This window comes from Hyla sarda, chromosome 8 (genome assembly GCF_029499605.1).
Source record: "Hyla sarda isolate aHylSar1 chromosome 8, aHylSar1.hap1, whole genome shotgun sequence".
Taxonomy (NCBI): domain Eukaryota; kingdom Metazoa; phylum Chordata; class Amphibia; order Anura; family Hylidae; genus Hyla; species Hyla sarda.
Window position 1 is genome coordinate 197,493,613 of NC_079196.1, and position 20,420 is coordinate 197,514,032.

Sequence of the window (20,420 nt, forward strand, 5' to 3'; positions counted from 1 at the left end):
AGATAGATATGAGATAGATAGATATGAGATAGATAGATATGAGATAGATATGAGATAGATAGATAGATATGAGATAGATAGATATGAGATAGATGATTGATAGATAGATATGATATAGATAGATATGAGATAGATAGATATGATATAGATAGATATGAGATAGATATGAGATAGATAGATATGAGATAGATAGATAGATATGAGATAGATATATAGATATATAGATAGATGGATATGAGATAGATAGATAGATAGATAGATAGATATGATATAGATAGATGATAGATAGACAGATGATAGATAGATAGATAGATATGAGATAGATGATAGATAGATATGAGATAGATAGACAAAAGTGCATTTTGCATTGTCATTCCCCAAATACTTGGTATTTCTCCGTTCCTTACATGTACAGTTCAGCTATTAGCATTCACTTTGGTCATTTTTAGAACAAACATCTACATCACATATTTAACCTGTCAGATTTGAGAACTCATCATTTACTCAAGCAAAAAAAAAAAAAAAGAAAATTCTACGCCATGTTTGTGTTTCTTCTGCTCTCGTCTAATCCGATCCACCAGCCAATGGAATTGCCATCTGGGCAGAGCAGAGTTGTTGTCTTGCAGCTTCTGTGGACACAGCTAATACCCGGCTAAGTCATACAGCAGCTTCATAGAGACAACAGAGACTGATGGTGTGGCCCGACAGACCTGGACCCCCTGAGGTCACACCATTGGCAGTATAACACCCATGTAACAATCCCTATTAAGTTTTTGGAGGGCGAAAGTCAGATGCCTCTTCCCGTAATGACCATTTCCATTTGACTTCTAATGATCCTGGATATTTGCTTCCAGTTTAATAGTCTTGTAGTACTGAGACCTGTTTGACTCGACATTCGCCGGCGCTCACGTGCACTTTGTTTAAAATACTTGATGGATGTGTGTTTATTACCCGGATTTAGTGTGCAGTGGGATAATGGGCGAGTGAAACATTAAGGAGCCTCCAAGCATCTCCCTCCATCTGTGCACCAGCAAATCATCCGGCACGGCTGCGGCACAACTGTAAAGCATCCACTAAAGCTTGACTGCCGCTTGGCCATTGTGGAGGGATTGGCATGTACTGCCCTGAATGTAGGCAGTAGGGTTACCACCTGGCTGGTATTTTAATGACACAGCCGGTATTTTGGCCACCCTGCCGGTATTTATCCAACCAATCAGAATGTTGCATCATAACCTATACCAGTGTTTCCCAATCAGGGGTGCCTCCAGCTGTTACAAAACTACAACTCCCAGCATGCCCGGACAGCCGTTGGCTGTCCGGGCATGTTGGGAGTTGTAGTTTTGCAAAAGCTGGAGGCGCCCTTGGTTGGGAAACACTGACCTATACTATATACTACTATATGCTGGGAGTTGTAGTTTTCATTTTGGGCTGCTGCTGAGCCACAGTCTGTATCAGGGCATGCTGGGAGTTGTAGTTAGAAACTAACAGCAACTCTTGAACTTAAAGGGGTACTCCCGTGGAAAACTTTTTTTTTTTTTTTTAAATCAACTGGTGCCAGAAAGTTAAACAGATTTATAAATTTCTTGTATTAAAAAATCTTAATCCTTCCAGTACTTTTTAGTGGCTGTACTCCACAGAGGAAATGCTTTTCTTTTTGGATTTCTCTTCCGTCACAACCACAGTGCTCTCTGCTGACCTCTGCTGTCCATTTTAGGAACTGTCCAGAGCAGCATATGTTTGCTATGGGGATTTTCTCCTGCTCTGGACAGTTCCTAAAATGGACAGCAGAGGTCAGCAGACAGCACTGTGGTTGTGACAGAAGAGAAATCCAAAAAGAAAAGGATTTCCTCTGTAGTATACAGCCCCTAAAAAGTAATATGAGGATTAAGATTTTTTATTAGAAGTAATTTACAAATTTGTTTAACTTTCTGGCACCAGTTGATTTAAGAAAAAAAAAAGTTTTCCATGGGAGTACCCCTTTAATAAAAAAAAAGCAATCAAAAAGTCACACCTCTGTCTGTCTCAGGAACTGTCCAGAGGAGGATAGGTTTGCTATGGGGAGTTACTCCTACTCTGGCCAATTCCTAAAATGAACAGAGGTGTCAGCAGAGAGCACTGTGGTCAGACTGGAAAGAAATTCAAAAAGAAAAGATCTTCCTCTGTAGTATACAGCAGCTGATAAGTACTGGAAGGATTAAGATTTTTAAATAGAAGTAATTTACAAATCTGTTTAACTTTCCGGCACCAGTTGATTTTCAACGGAGTACCCCTTTAAAAGAACATGCCAGTAGACTACACTTCAAAATTAAAGTGTCAGCAAAATACTACCAACATACAATAGCGCCTCCCATATGAGACATGGCAGCAGAGTGTCCCCAAGGAACCATTACAGCCATATGTTCTACATAATCATTGCCAGCAAAGTGTTCCCAAATCAACATTAAGCAGTACCACTAAGTTATAGTGGCCACATAAACAATACTGCCAGAAGAGTGCCCTTTAAAAGAAATAATAATGCCAGCAGGGGCCTGACATAAACAATACTGCCAAAACAGAGCTCTCAATAAATTAAACTACCAGCCGGGTGCCTCACATAAACAAAACTGGAATGAGAGCCCCACCAATAAACAAAAGAGTGCCCTCAAGTAATAAAACTGCCAGCAAATTGTCCCACATAAACAATACTACCAAAAGAGTGCCATCAATAAATAACACTGCCAGCAAGGTGCCCCACATAAAAAATACTACCAGAATAGTGTCCTCAATAAATAATGCTGCCAGCAAGGTGCCCCACATAAACAATACTACCAGAATAGTGTCCTCAATAAATAATGCTGCCAGCAAGGTGCCCCACATTAATAATACTGCCAGCAAGGTGCCCCACATAAACAATACTACCAAAAGAGTGCCATCAATAAATAACACTGCCAGTAAGGTGCCCCACATTAATAATACTGCCAGCAAGGTGCCCCACATAAACAATACTACCAGAATAGTGTCCTCAATAAATTATACTGCCAGCAAGGTGCCCCACATAAACAATACTTCCAGAATAGTGCCCTCAATAAATAATACTGCCAGCAAGGTGCCCCACATAAACAATACTTCCAGAATAGTGTCCTCAATAAATAATACTGCCAGCAAGGTGCCCCAAATAAACAATACTTCCAGAATAGTGCCCTCAATAAATTATACTGCCAGCAAGGTGCCCCACATAAACAATACTTCCAGAATAGTGCCCTCAATAAATAATACTGCCAGCAAGGTGCCCCACATAAACAATACTTCCAGAATAGTGTCCTCAATAAATAATACTGCCAGCAAGGTGCCCCACATAAACACTACTTCCAGAATAGTGCCCTCAATAAATAATGCTGCCAGCAAGGTGCCCCACATAAACAATACTTCCAGAATAGTGCCCTCGATAAATAATACTGCCAGCACGGTGCCCCACATAAACAATACTTCCAGAATAGTGCCCTCATTAAATAATGCTGCCAGCAAGGTGCCCCACATAAACACTACTTCCAGAATAGTGCCCTCAATAAATAATGCTGCCAGCAAGGTGCCCCACATAAACAATACTTCCAGAATAGTGCCCTCGATAAATAATACTGCCAGCAAGGTGCCCCACATAAACAATACTTCCAGAATAGTCCCCTCAATAAATAATGCTGCCAGCAAGGTGCCCCATATAAACAATACTTCCAGAATAGTGCCCTCGATAAATAATACTGCCAGCAAGGTGCCCCACATAAACAATACTTCCAGAATAGTGCCCTCAATAAATAATGCTGCCAGCAAGGTGCCCCACATAAACAATACTTCCAGAATAGTGCCCTCAATAAATAATGCTGCCAGCAAGGTTCCCCACATAAACAATACTTCCAGAATAGTGTCCTCAATAAATAATGCTGCCAGCAAGGTGCCCCACATAAACAATACTTCCAGAATAGTCCCCTCAATAAATAATACTGCCAGCAAGGTGCCCCACATAAACAATACTTCCAGAATAGTGCCCTCAATAAATAATACTGCCAGCAAGGTGCCCCACATAAACAATACTTCCAGAATAGTGTCCTCAATAAATAATACTGCCAGCAAGGTGCCCCACATAAACACTACTTCCAGAATAGTGCCCTCAATAAATAATGCTGCCAGCAAGGTGCCCCACATAAACAATACTTCCAGAATAGTGCCCTCGATAAATAATACTGCCAGCAAGGTGCCCCACATAAACAATACTTCCAGAATAGTGCCCTCATTAAATAATGCTGCCAGCAAGGTGCCCCACATAAACACTACTTCCAGAATAGTGCCCTCAATAAATAATGCTGCCAGCAAGGTGCCCCACATAAACAATACTTCCAGAATAGTGCCCTTGATAAATAATACTGCCAGCAAGGTGCCCCACATAAACAATACTTCCAGAATAGTCCCCTCAATAAATAATGCTGCCAGCAAGGTGCCCCACATAAACAATACTTCCAGAATAGTGCCCTCGATAAATAATACTGCCAGCAAGGTGCCCCACATAAACAATACTTCCAGAATAGTGCCCTCAATAAATAATGCTGCCAGCAAGGTGCCCCACATAAACAATACTTCCAGAATAGTGCCCTCAATAAATAATGCTGCCAGCAAGGTGCCCCACATAAACAATACTTCCAGAATAGTGTCCTCAATAAATAATGCTGCCAGCAAGGTGCCCCACATAAACAATACTTCCAGAATAGTCCCCTCAATAAATAATACTGCCAGCAAGGTGCCCCACATAAACAATACTTTCAGAATAGTGGCCTCAATAAATAATACTTTCAGAATAGTGCCCTCAATAAATAATACTGCCAGCAGTGTGCCCCACATAAACAATACTTTCAGAATAGTGCCCTCAATAAATAATACTTTCAGAATAGTCCCCTCAATAAATAATACTGCCAGCAAGGTGCCCCACATAAACAATACTTTCAGAATAGTGCCCTCAATAAATAATACTTTCAGAATAGTGCCCTCAATAAATAATACTGCCAGCAAGGTGCCCCACATAAACAATATTTCCAGAATAGTGCCCTCAATAAATAATACTGCCAGCAGAGTGCCCCACATAAACAATTCCACCAAAAGAGTGCCATCAATAAATAATACTGCCAAAAAGACTTCCCTCAATAAATATTGCTGCCAGCTGGGTGCTCCATATAAACAATACTGACAGCAAAGTGCAGTACTGCCATAAGAGTGCCCTCAATAAATAATACAGCCAGCAGAGTGACCCAAATAAACAATACTACCAGAATAGTGCCCTCAATAAATAATACTGCCAGCAGAGTGACCCACATAAACAATACTACCAGAATAGTGCCCTCAATAAATAATACTGCCAGCAGAGTGACCCACATAAACAATACTACCAGAATAGTGTCCTCAATAAATAATACAGCCAGCAGAGTGACCCACATAAACAATATTGGCTGTAAAGTCTCGCCAATAAACAACAATTATGAGAAAGAGTGACCCATACAGATAGTGCCAGCAGCGTGTCCCCAATAAACAATATGACCTGAACAGTGCCCTCAATAAACAATGCTGCTAGACAAGATTCTGATACAGTCAGGAGAATGACCCAATTAACCATAGTGCCAGAACAATACCCCAATAACCATTACTGTCAGCTGAATAGTCTATAAGAATTTGCACACTAAACAAGGCTGCAGGAAAAGTGCCTGCAAAAAAAAAATTTGTGGCAACTAAATAAAATGCTGCCAGGTTTCCCACATAAATATTACTGACAGCATAGCACCTGCCAATAATGATGCCAAAAGGCTGTATCAATAGTGCACCAGCAAAGTAGGCCCAAGAATGGCCCAATGAACAGCAGTACCAACAAGTAATAAAACATACCAGCAGAGAAGGACCAAGACACAATACTGCTGTGGTGTCCCGGTACAGGACTTGGTCCTGTCCCTCTGTCTAAAGTCCCCTAAGCCAAAGTCCCTCTATGCTAGTAGGGCTCTCCCGGAGGGCTAACCCCTAGTCACCTCATATTAATGTGTATTGGTGTATATAGTTATATATTTAATTATAGTAAACCTTTGTATAGGACCTTAGAGGTCATGTGCCTTTAAATAATGTCTGTTATGCTATGGTTCTAGGACCTTTGGGTCATGTGATATACAAATAGTTCTTTGGGTCAGGACTGACAGTTTATGCTGACCAATGAGCTTTGTCCCGCCTTCTTAATAAATAAGGGGCTGCTGCCACTAAATTCTCTCTCTTACCCTTGGGATATCAGAGAAAGCACATCTCAGAACAAATCATCAATTCAAGCTAGGCCTGAAGCCTTATCTTCTGCAGCCACTAAACATGAGTTATCCAACTCAAAACTACTAAAATCCTGTGTGACTACTACAACTCAATTATCATAAAACCAGTAGCACAGTGGCTAGCAAATCAAAGCTCATTGTTCTCAGAAGTCCCAGCAAACCTGTGAGGAACCTGAACTACGGTCCTCTATATAAAGATTGTTCTGTTACCTACAGTTGCATAAAATATGCAGTAAAGTTTATTCCGGTTTCATCAAATATCTGCTGTGGACATTCCGTTATTTCTCCATACCGTTTGTGGGACGGTTGGCGGTAGGACCATTTACCTAAGGAAACCCCATCCTGGCGTCACGACAATTAAGGGTTAAATACCAACTAATACTACAACATAACCTTCACCACCTAGACCCCACACTGCCAAAACAGGGGCCACAAAAACAATATTCCCATTGTGGTGCCCTACATAATCCATACTACCAGCTATGTGCGCCAACAGACAGCAGTACTAGTAGAATAAGCACAATAAAAATGTAGCCCCCAGACTGCTTTTATCAGTATTTATCAAAATACCCCTAATATAAAATGCTGCTACTAGTCATGAACGATGCCAGTATACTGACCCATGATAAACAGAGCCAGCTTTCTGGTCTCAGCACTCCTTTAAGAAATGCCACCAGCAGCATACTGCTTCCCTTCATGGAGCTTAAAGGGGTATTCCGAAGGGAATTTTTTTTTTTATTAAATGGTGCTAAACAGTTGAACAGATTTGTAAATCACTTCTATAAAAAAAAATCTTAATCCTTTCAGTACTTATCAGCTGCTGTATACTACAGAGGAAGTTGTGCAGTTATGTTCTTTTTGAATTTCTGTTCCGTCTAACCACAGTGCTCTCTGCTGACACCTCTGTCCATGTCAGGAACTGTCCAGAGCAGGAAAGGTTTGCTATGGGGATTTTCTTCTACTCTGGACAGTTCCTGACATGGACAGAGGTGTCAGCAGAGAGCACTGTAGTCAGACAGAAAATAAATTAAAAAAGAAAAGCTCTTCCTCTGTAGTATACAGCAGCTGATAAGTACTGGAAGTATTAAGATTTTTTATATAGAAGTAATTAACAAATCTATTTAACTTTTTGGCAACAGTTGATTTAAAAAAAACTGTTTTCCACCTGAGTACCCCTTTAAGGAGTGAAAAATTACGGCACCCTATAGTCACCACTAGGGGGAACTCTCTACATTCATATTTCTAAGTATCTTTTTGTTAACTCCTTTTACTTTTTTGTGCATATTCTTGCGCAGTTATACCCGTAGTTCAACATCATTTTATAAAGTAGTGTTGATCTAGAGGAAGGCATTGCTCGCTTATCCTTTGAGAAAACATCATTTCTTACACAAATAGCAATTACACGACTTCCCTGTTGCAGTTATGTACCTTACTTTGTATATATAATGCTGAAGAAAATGAAAAGGTGATTAAATCTGATGTATTTCTCCCATTTGATCTCTGCGCAAATACATTGGTTTCCTCTTCTCATTTCTCTCTTTAGAAGAGGCAGATTTTTTTGCAATTATAATACAAAGGATCAATTTCCTGATTATACAGAGATATAAAAGTAACAAAGTGTCTGCGACTCCTCACACTCCTGAATAGGAAAACTATGTATTTAATATTAACAGGCCCATATAATGACAATAATACTTATACGGCAAGTATAAAACATGAAGGAAGGTGAGCATGTCAACTACTGTAACTCAGGATCAGCAGCAGAAGATCAGACTGGGAGAGTACGGTATATGTGTGTTCCACAGGGGAGTAGCTCTAGGCAGTTCCTGTTCTCATAGCTAAGAGGAGGAGCTTAAAGGGGTACTCCACTGGCCAGCATTTGGAAGTGAATGTTCTGAGAGCTGTTTTTGCGCTGTTGGGGTCGGCCACGCCCCTTGTGATGTCATGGTGATGCCCCCTCAATGCAAGTCAATGGGAGGGGGCGTGACGGCCGTCACGCCGTCTCCCATAGACTTGCATTGAGGGGTTTGGCCATGATGTCACAATGCGCGTGGCGACCCCCACAGCGCGAAAACAGTGTTCGGAACACTTACTTCCGAACGCTGGCCAGTGGAGTACCCCTTTAATCAGTGAGTCCAGGTGTTTGCAGAAAAGTTCTCTGTAAAAAAAATGAGGCAACTTTTTGTATCACCTTTTTGAGTAACTTCAACCAAACCAGTATTTGTTTGACTTACTGGACATGGCCAATTTGCAACCAAGTGTTAAAGCATACCAGTCAGATCCCATAAAAAAAACAATGTTATTCAGTACCTAGTCCTAACCATGTACATCTAATTTTAATTCATACATCATCTATATTTATTATAAAAATCCCTCTTTTCATTAGCTCACAGTGTTAGAAATCCTCTCAGGGGAAGGACACTAAACACGGTCATTAAACATGATTTTTAATATTTGATTCCTTATGCCAAATAAATAATTTTTGTAATTGACTTACAGTAAAAAAAAGGTTTTAAATAAACATTTTATGTTAGTTTTTCTTCGGTATACTTCTGGCCACCAGGGGTCTCCCTTCTTGGCCAGAACACATTCCATCTGGTCAAAATCTCAGATTTTGGTCTCCTGCTTCTAATGGCAAAAGACCAAGCTCAGGAAGTGTTTCTCTGCACTGAGCTTGATTGACAGCTGCACAAACTAAAATCTACACAGACTGAAAGCTGCACAGAGCCTGAGGTCTTCTATTCATCACAGGGCTGCAACCATTTGAGGGCGGAAGTGGTCCCCCAGCAGGCTTCAATGATGTCATGCCTGCTGGAAAACGCCCATTTTCTTCTGCTGGGAGATTATACTATATGAACAAGAAGAAAGGTAAGATACACAGCATTTTAAAGCTCTGAATTTTTTTTAAGGGTGGAAGGAATGTTAGGAGTAGTTAGGAAACATAGCCTGAGTTAGTTTAGAAAAGTTTATTTGGTGATAGGTACTCTTTAAGTAAAGTTAACTAATTTTTTTTAAATTTGCAGACCATAGTGGGTGAAAGGAGTAAGCTTTATGCTAAAGGAGAGCACCATAACTGTGTGTGGAGATTTATAGGCTATTATACTGCACTGGGAATTCTGGGAGAAAAGCATATGCAAAGCAGCTAGTAGTGTACTGGAAAGTATTCCCAGTCCATTGTGCCCGGGCTGCAAAAAAAAAAAAAGAAACATTAACTCACCTTCCTCCGTTCCCTCGTAGTGCTGCTGCAGCTGTTTGGTCCTCCGGTCTGGTCTTCTTCCTTCTTCTGTGTGCACGGATCGTCAGTCCGGCACCAGGACATTGTTGAGGCTGAGCGCAGTGTGAAGATCCGTGTACACAGAAGAAGGAAGAAGACGGGACCAGTGGACCAAACAGCTGTAGTGGCGCTACAAGGGAACGGAGGAAGGTGAGTCAAAGTTTCTTTTCTTTTTTTTTTTTTTTTTTTGCAGCCCAGGCACAACAGAGTGGAAATACTTTCTTAGTACACTACTGTTACGCCGAGCGCTCCGGGTCCCCGCTCCTCCCCGGAGCGCTCGCTACACTTCCCTCACTGCAGCGCCCCGGTCGGTTCCACGGACCCGGGGCGCTGCGTTACCACCTCCGGCCGGGATGCGATTCGCGATGCGGGTAGCGCCCGCTCGCGATGCGCACCCCGGCTCCCGTACCTTACTCGCTCCCCGTCAGTTCTGTCCCGGCGCGCGCGGCCCCGCTCCCTAGGGCGCGCGCGCGCCGGGTCTTTGCGATTTAAAGGGCCACTGCACCGCTGATTGGTGCAGTGGTTCCAATTAGTGTTTACACCTGTGCACTTCCCTATATCACCTCACTTCCCCTTCACTCCCTCGCCGGATCTTGTTGCCCTAGTGCCAGTGAAAGCGTTCCTTGTGTGTTCCTTGCCTGTGATTCCAGACCTTCTGCCGTTGCCCCTGACTACGATCCTTGCTGCCTGCCCCGACCTTCTGCTACGTCCGACCTTGCTTCTGTCTACTCCCTTGTACCGCGCCTATCTTCAGCAGCCAGAGAGGTTGAGCCGTTGCTAGGGGATACGACCTGGTCACTACCGCCGCAGCAAGACCATCCCGCTTTGCGGCGGGCTCTGGTGAAAACCAGTAGTGACTTAGAACCGATCCTCTAGCACGGTCCACGCCAATCCCTCTCTGGCACAGAGGATCCACCACCTGCCAGCCGGCATCGTGACAGTAGATCCGGCCATGGATCCCGCTGAAGTTCCTCTGCCAGTTGTCGCTGACCTCACCACGGTGGTCGCCCAGCAGTCACAACAGATTGCGCAACAAGGCCAACAGCTGTCTCAACTGACTGTTATGCTACAACAGTTACTACCACAGCTCCAGCAATCATCTCCTCCGCCAGCTCCTGTACCTCCTCCGCAGCGAGTGGCCGCTTCTGGAATACGACTATCCTTGCCGGATAAATTTGATGGGGACTCTAAGTTTTGCCGTGGCTTTCTTTCCCAATGTTCATTACACTTGGAGATGATGTCGGACCAGTTCCCCACTGAAAGGTCTAAGGTGGCTTTCGTAGTCAGCCTGCTGTCTGGAAAAGCCCTGGCTTGGGCCACACCGCTCTGGGACCGCAATGACCCCGTCACTGCCTCTGTACACTCCTTCTTCTCGGAAATTCGAAGTGTCTTTGAGGAACCTGCCCGAGCCTCTTCTGCTGAGACTGCCCTGTTGAACCTGGTCCAGGGTAATTCTTCCGTTGGCGAGTATGCCGTACAGTTCCGTACCCTTGCTTCAGAATTATCCTGGAATAATGAGGCACTCTGCGCGACCTTTAAAAAAGGCCTATCCAGCAACATTAAAGATGTTCTGGCCGCACGAGAAATCCCTGCTAACCTACATGAACTCATCCATCTTGCCACTCGCATTGACATGCGTTTTTCCGAACGGCGTCAGGAGCTCCGCCAGGATATGGACTCTGTTCGCACGAGGCGTTTCTTCTCCCCGGCTCCTCTCTCCTCTGGTCCCCTGCAATCTGTTCCTGTGCCTCCCGCCGTGGAGGCTATGCAGGTCGACCGGTCTCGCCTGACACCCCAAGAGAGGACACGACGCCGCATGGAGAATCTCTGCCTGTACTGTGCTAGTACCGAACACTTCCTGAAGGATTGTCCTATCCGTCCTCCCCGCCTGGAAAGACGTCCGCTGACTCCGCACAAAGGTGAGACAGTCCTTGATGTCTACTCCATCGGGGATCGAGAGCTTCTAGCCATTAAATTAGCACTTGAGGAATGGAGGCATCTGCTGGAGGGATCAAGATTTCCAGTTATTATTTACACCGATCACAAGAACCTCTCCTACCTCCAGTCTGCCCAACGGCTGAATCCTCGTCAGGCCAGGTGGTCTCTGTTCTTTGCCCGATTTAATTTTGAAATTCACTTTCGGCCTGCTGATAAGAACATTAGGGCCGATGCTCTCTCTCGTTCCTCAGATGCCTCTGAAATTGAACTCTCTCCTCAACACATCATTCCTCCTGACTGCCTGATTTCCACTTCTCCTGCCTCCATCAGGCAAACTCCTCCAGGAAAGACCTTTGTTTCTCCACGCCAACGCCTTGGGATCCTCAAATGGGGTCACTCCTCCCATCTCGCAGGTCATGCGGGCATCAAGAAATCTGTGCAACTCATCTCTCGCTTCTATTGGTGGCCGACTCTAGAGACTGATGTGGTGGACTTTGTGCGAGCCTGCACTATCTGTGCCCGGGATAAGACTCCTCGCCAGAAGCCCGCTGGTTTTCTTCATCCTCTACCTGTCCCCGAACAACCTTGGTCTCTGATTGGTATGGATTTTATTACTGACTTACCCCCATCCCATGGCAACACTGTTATTTGGGTGGTCGTTGATCGATTCTCCAAAATGGCACATTTCATCCCTCTTCCTGGTCTTCCTTCAGCGCCTCAGTTGGCTAAACAATTTTTTGTACACATTTTTCGTCTTCACGGGTTGCCTACACAGATCGTCTCGGATAGAGGCGTCCAATTTGTGTCTAAATTCTGGAGGGCTCTCTGTAAACAACTCAAGATTAAATTAAATTTTTCTTCTGCATACCATCCTCAATCCAATGGACAAGTAGAGAGAATTAACCAGATCTTGGGTGACTATTTACGACATTTTGTTTCCTCCCGCCAGGATGACTGGGCAGATCTTCTACCTTGGGCCGAATTCTCGTATAATTTCAGAATCTCTGAATCTTCCTCCAAATCTCCGTTTTTCGTGGTGTACGGCCGTCACCCTCTTCCCCCCCTCCCTACCCCCTTGCCCTCTGGTCTGCCCGCTGTGGATGAAATTTCTCGTGATCTTTCCACCATATGGAAAGAGACCCAAAATTCTCTCTTACAGGCTTCTTCTCGCATGAAGAGATTCGCAGATAAGAAAAGAAGAGCTCCTCCCATTTTTTCCCCTGGAGACAAGGTATGGCTCTCCGCTAAATATGTCCGTTTCCGTGTCCCGAGCTATAAGTTGGGACCACGCTATCTTGGTCCTTTTAAAGTTTTGTGTCAAATTAATCCTGTCTCTTACAAACTTCTTCTTCCTCCTTCTCTTCGTATCCCTAATGCCTTTCACGTCTCTCTTCTTAAACCTCTCATCCTCAACCGTTTTTCTCCTAAATCTGTTCCTCCCACTCCTGTTTCCGGCTCCTCGGACATCTTCTCTGTCAAAGAGATTTTGGCCTCTAAAAAGGTCAGGGGAAGAACTTTTTTTTTAGTGGATTGGGAGGGTTGTGGTCCAGAAGAGAGGTCCTGGGAACCTGAGGACAATATCCTGGACAAAAGTCTGATCCTCAGGTTCTCAGGCCCCAAGAAGAGGGGGAGACCCAAGGGGGGGGGTACTGTTACGCCGAGCGCTCCGGGTCCCCGCTCCTCCCCGGAGCGCTCGCTACACTTCCCTCACTGCAGCGCCCCGGTCGGTTCCACGGACCCGGGGCGCTGCGTTACCACCTCCGGCCGGGATGCGATTCGCGATGCGGGTAGCGCCCGCTCGCGATGCGCACCCCGGCTCCCGTACCTTACTCGCTCCCCGTCAGTTCTGTCCCGGCGCGCGCGGCCCCGCTCCCTAGGGCGCGCGCGCGCCGGGTCTTTGCGATTTAAAGGGCCACTGCACCGCTGATTGGTGCAGTGGTTCCAATTAGTGTTTACACCTGTGCACTTCCCTATATCACCTCACTTCCCCTTCACTCCCTCGCCGGATCTTGTTGCCCTAGTGCCAGTGAAAGCGTTCCTTGTGTGTTCCTTGCCTGTGATTCCAGACCTTCTGCCGTTGCCCCTGACTACGATCCTTGCTGCCTGCCCCGACCTTCTGCTACGTCCGACCTTGCTTCTGTCTACTCCCTTGTACCGCGCCTATCTTCAGCAGCCAGAGAGGTTGAGCCGTTGCTAGGGGATACGACCTGGTCACTACCGCCGCAGCAAGACCATCCCGCTTTGCGGCGGGCTCTGGTGAAAACCAGTAGTGACTTAGAACCGATCCTCTAGCACGGTCCACGCCAATCCCTCTCTGGCACAGAGGATCCACCACCTGCCAGCCGGCATCGTGACAACTACTCCTTTAGGAAGACTAAACGAGCTTTGTTGGACTAATTAGACCTTATATGCTTCCAACCAGTTCACGTACATATCACCAGTCAGCAAGTAAATATAACTTCCTTTGAATTTCAGAAATGAACATGGCTTAAAAGCTTTGTCTAAATTACTGAATATATATATTTTTTATTTTTAATCTTAAATAGTGTGTTTTAGGAACTATTTCATATGAAGTAAAGTGCTCAAAATATCAAAGTAAATTACCAATCATTAGGTTATTTGTAGAAATTGATATTTGATATTTGACAGGCTGGGAAGCATCTGTAGAAAGATAGAGCAGGGGTGGACTGACCGGACGTTCCATTCAGACATGGTCCAAGGGGCCCGGCTGGGTAAAGGGCCCGCCGCAGCTACTACAAGTGTCCTGGATCTCCAGTCAGACAAGCGCTACCTTCAGTTGTATAGGCGACTCACGCCCATACAATTGAAAGCTTCCTCAAGAAGTGATCGACCTTCCTTTCCCTGATGTTTTTTTCAATATGTAGATATCCCTACGCTGCTTCTGCTCCGCGTATCATTAGCAGAGACTGACAGCAACAGCAGCTCCGCCCCCAGCACAAAAAGAGAACGGGGGGCTGAGAGCTGAAAGGCCTCCCAGAAACACAGCAGAGCGGCCGCTTCATATGGGGGTAAGACTGTGTGACTGTGTCCTGCCTCTCTCCCCTCCTACTAGCAGTATAACCTGGGGCTGGTGATGTGTTAAGTAGCAGTCCAGTGGGGTCACTTTTCCTCTTCCAGTGTCCACAGGTTACAAACAGGTCACGTTGCCAGAACAATTTTTATGAAAAAGTACAGTTTTACTATGATTTCAAAAAATCGCGGTAAAACTGCACCTCTTTTGTCGTGGTTTAAAAAAAAATTGTTCTAGTAATGCAACTTGTTTGTAACCTGCGGACACTGGAAGAGGGAAAGCGACCCCACTGGTGGGACAACATGTGGACACACTGCTTGTTGGCTTCTCATTATTCCCTTTACCACTTAAGGACAAAAAAAGCATACCTGTATGTTCTCCGTTTTTTCAGTCACCGCCTATTAGCAGGCATCCTGGCACATCGCACAGGGGGGTGATCGGCGTATTAATTCTGACCGGTGAATCATGGCTTTTCAAGGCCTTTGGTGACCCAGAAAACAAGGATGATTGACAGCACCAATCACCCTTTACCAGCAGGCGTGAATTGGCAGTGGTGCCACCTCACGATCGCCCTGATTGGGGAGCGGCCGACCAATCAGCGCTCCTGCTGGGCGGTGTCACTGATAGCACCTGCTCTGCCCCTGGAGAGTGAGAGCGGGTGCCCATCAGTGTTCACCGGCAACAGAAGCCCCCGGATCAGAACCCTGGGACTGGCTGCAGCATCAATGCGGCAGCAGGAGGTGAGGCCTGTGTGTTCCTCCTGCTGTTACATAAGTACAACTCCCAGCATGTATAATTGAAGGGCATGCTGGGAGTTGTAGCTATGCAACAGCTAGAGCAGTGTTTCCCAACCCAGTCCTCAAGGCACACCAACATTCTGGGTTTTTTCAGTAACTCCATTGGAATAGAACAGGGAAAAATTAAAATCCTGGACTGTTGGTGTCCCTTGAGGACTGGGTTGGGAAACACTGAGCTAGAGCACATGGGTGGCTTTACAGCAAGTTTCCCACTCCAAGTTTAAGTTTTGGAAAATCTGCAGGAAACTGGTAAACTCAACCGTGCGTACTTACTGTAAAAGCACCACACTACACTACACCTACACAAAATAAAGAGTAAAACACTAAATATACATATACCTTACATAGTTCCCCCCCCCGATAAGAATGTAAAACTACCCTACAGCACTGTTTCTTAAATGGAGCCTCAAAGGATAGGGGATAAGATGTCTGATCACAGGGGCCCAGTGGGACCCCCCGCAAACTCCGTGCAGCAGCCATCATTCTAAACAGAACAGACATGAATGGAGGGGGCGTGGTGTGACATCACATCTTCGGCCCCGGAAACCCAGCATTCTAAGCATGCTGTTTAGAATGACGGATGCTGCACGGAGATCGGGAATAAGATGTCTGTGGGCGGAGTACCCCTTTAATTCCTGAAGAACAATCAACTATACTTCCTTAATTACCATTTACCACATTTTACCAAAGTTATGTCTGTATACTTTTTCAGTGAATACAAGAAACTACAGAATGTTCTGTAACATTTCCAGACACTTATTTATTTATTTTATTTTTTTTAATAAATGGAGTTTCTGCAGATCTTCTGATCCCATGAATGTTGAGTAGAACCTATTTAAAAAAAAAAAAAAAAAAAGATTACTGTATGTACTCGAGTATAAGCCGACCCGAATATAAGCTGAGGCCCCTAATTTTACCCCAAAAACCCAGGAAAAGTTATTGACTCGACTATAAGCCTAGGGTGGGAAATACATAATCTCCCCATGTAATCATCCAGACCCCCATCATCATCCCCACCCCCCCTTCATCATCACCGCTTTTCAATCCCTTCATCGGTGGCAGCCATCGGCTGTCCAGGCATGCTGGGAGTTGTAGTTTTGAAACCTCTGGAGGTCCGTAGGTTGAAGACCTCTGTGGCCTACGTCATTATCCCCCCCCTTCATCATCACCGCCTGTCAATTCCTTCATCAGTGGTCTTCAACCTGCGGACCTCCAGATGTTGCAAAACTACAACTACCAGCATGCCTGGACATCCATCGGCTGTCCAGGCATGCTGGGTGTTGTAGTTTTGAAACCTCTGGAGGTCTGCAGGTTGAAGACCACTGATGAAGGGATTGACAGGCAGAGAGTTCACTCGAGTATAAGCCGAGGGGGGCATTTTCAGCACGAAAAATCGTGCTGAAAGACTCGGCTTATACTCGAGTATATACGGTAACAAAAATAATAAAAAAATCAGAATATATGTTGTAGTTTGGCATTTGCCAATATCCTGTATTACACAACAGCTGCTTGATCCAGCGCATCTCAAAGCGAGGCTTCACCGCCCGGACCACATGATGTCTACAGTCAGACTTCATATCTTTATTTTATGAAAGACAATAATGATTTCCCACCTGTGTCAATGACATGTTGACAAAGTGACATCGCGCTCAATATACTTACACCTCCATCTTCTTGGGAAATGCCACGAGCCGTGAGAAGGGTTCTGTGATCCCCAGAGGATTGTGTCAGATCGCAAACAATCAACTGCACATCTACCAGGCTGCTAAATGACATTTACCCAACGTACCCGGCTCTGCTGCTCCTGATATCTCAGCTCACGTCCGCACAGTTTAGCCCCTATCTACAGTAGAGTTAGATGTGACCGAGAGCAGATGTAAGATGCTTATACTTATAATTCATAACCCAGTCAATACTTTGGATACAAGAGTTCAATATGTATATCTTATACTTTAAAATGAAGAACATTAATAGGGTACTCCATTGGAAAACTATTTTTGAAAATCAACTGGTGCCAGAAAGTTAAACAGATTTGTAAATTACTTCCAGTTAAAAATCTTAATACTTCCAAGACTGATCAGCTGCTGTATACTACAGAGGAAGTTGCGTAGTTCTTTTCTGTCTGACCACAGTGCTCTCTGTGACACCTCTGTCCATGTCAGAAACTATCTGGAGTAGGAGAAAATCCATATAGCAAACCTATCCTGCTCTGGACAGTCCCTGACATGGACAGAGGTGTCAGCAGAGAGCACTGTGGTCAGACTGGAAAGAACTACCCAACTTCCTCTGGAGCATACAACAGCTGATAAGTATCTGAAGGATTAAGAGTATTTAATAGAAGTAATTTACAAATCGGTTTAAAGGGGCACTCTGGGGAACTAAACCCATTGCCCATCCTTTCCCTTTCACCAACCTATTTGTCTAGATATCATTCATTGGCTATATTGAGCAGTAGTATTGTTGGAAATATCCCGTCCCCTTTTATTAGTGCTTCCAACTAGAACCCACGTGTCCTGTTCAGACTGGAGGTAAGCTGACCTACTTTTTTGTGTATTTTTATACAGTGCCATACAAGTACTACTGTACACAAGTGCCGCAACCTCTTTAATCACATGATCAGCAGCGGTGTCGAGAAATGGATTACTACCAATCTGGTATAGATGCCGTAAATTATAGCAGAAATCTCCTAACTGGCATAGATTTCACATCCAAAAATGCCCCACATTTATTAAGGCATGCTTCAAATTTATTTAGAGGCATGCCACATATAACCCAACTTCAAATGATTTATCAAACATGGTAACAAATATGTCTCAAAGCACTTGTTATCTCAAGCTAGTTCCACCAAAATGACAATGACTTTAGTGTACACAATTGGCTGCAGAATCAATGAAAGCAATAAGGCACCTTTAACCATGTGGTTTAACACGTAGAAGAAAGGCTGCAGTAATTGAATGATGCTATCAGGTCAGTATGGAAAAGAATCACAAAGACCTGGGAAAAAAATGCTATTCCAATGGCAGAGGAAGAACTACTGTACCTAGGAGAGGCATATAGCCTGAAGCTTCTGGGCCACAATGCAATCTTTCTTATGGGGACCCCAAATTTATTTTTTAGTAATAAAGCTGGAGTCCTCTTGTATGGTAGATGGGTAGCCGGTTGTCCAAAAGGCTATGGAGATAAGCAGGTGCTTCTTCATTAGTCAAAATACAAAGCTCCTATTGTAAATGTCAGGCATATATCAGGGTCAATGATGCCAAGACGCCAAGACAAAAAGTTGCTCAGGAGCCGTTATGGCCCTTTATTGATGACATTTTTTGGCAGTAGTTTCAGTGTGTCTTGCTCCCACTAGATTTCCCAGTGAGCTCCATTTTTTGATTGTACATGGCAATCGTTTTTGGTCTTCTGCAGGTTCCTCAATGCTGTCATCCTAATCTTGGCCAGCACGTGCATCCTGGCTAATGCTTTCTTAAAGGTTCAGTTGATTTTCATGAAATATCTAAAAGATTCTTCTTCTATTTTCCTAGCTGGGCAGTAAAATTCCTTAGATCTCATGGTCTTCAAAAATGAATTTCTGTGTTCCCTAGTTTTGTCCTGACCTTCTGCCTATTACCCATGTTGACTACACTCCACCTCTCCAGACCTTTGACTATTCGGCTATTACTTCCTATGGTACCATCTTTTATACATCAGCCATTACTAGCTGAGGGCATGAACTAGTTTGGATTTTAACCTCTTAAGGACTTAGGGCCTACCTGTACGCCCTAAGCCCGGTCCCGGTGTGAAAAACGGGGTCACGCCGTGACCCCACATCACACCGGGTCAGTGCCGACTGCTAATCATAGCCGGGACCCTGGGCTAACAGCGCACGGCATCAATCTTTGTGCCGCGCGCTGTTAACCCTTCAGACACAGCGATTAAAGTTGACCGCCACGCCTGAAAACGAAAGTTCCCGGCAGCTCAGTCGGCCTGATTGGGACATCGCGATAAAATCGCGATGTTCCAATCAGTTGGGACGCAGGCGGAGGTCTTCTTACCTCTCTCCGCGGCGTCCGATCGGGGATTGATTGCTCCAAGCCTGAGCTACAGGCTTGAGCAATCGAGCCCCTATCTGACTGATCCCTGCAAAGCTATGGCTTTGCAGGGATCAGCATAGGAGATCAGTGTGCGCAGTGTTATAGGTCCCTATGGGAGCTATAGCACTGCAAAAAAAAAGTGAAAAAAATAAGTTAACAAAGGTCATTTAACCCCTTCCCTATTAAAAGTTTGAATCACCCCCTTTTCCCATAAAAAAAAAACTGTGTAAATAAAAATAAACATATGTGGTAACGCCGTGTGCGGAAATGTCCGAACTATAAAAATATATCGTTAATTTAATTGCACGGTCAATGGCGTGCGTGCAAAAAAATTCCAAAGTCCAAAATTGTGTATTTTTGGTCACTTCTTATATCATGAAAAAATGAATGAAAAGCGATCAAAAAGTCTGATCAATACAAAAATGGTACAAAAAAAACCTTCAGAACACGGTGCAAAAAATTAGTCCTCAAACCGGCCCGTACGCGGAAAAATTAAAAAAATTATAGGAGTTAGAAGACGAGAATTTTTAACATATAAATTTTCCTGCATGTAGTTATGATTTTTTTCCGAAGTACGACAATATCCAACCTATATAAGTAGGGTATCATTTTAACCACATGGACCTACAGAATAAAGATAAGGTGTTATTTTTACTGAAAAATGCACTGCGTAGAAACGGAAGCCCCCAAAAGTTACAAAATGAATTTTTTTTTTCAATTTTGTTGCACAATGATTTTTTTTTCCGTTTCGCCGTGTATTTTTGGGTAAAATGACTAATGTCACTGCAAAGTAGAATGGCGCAAAAATAAGCCATCATATGGATTTTTAGGTGCAAAATTTAAAGCGATTTTTAGAAGGTGATGAGGAAAAAATGAAAAAGCAAAAACGGAAAAAAGCTGAGTCCTTATTAAAAACCAACTTAACCAACATAGGTATACAATTCACAAAAAACTTTTGGATTTCCCGGTATCCAAGCACTAACC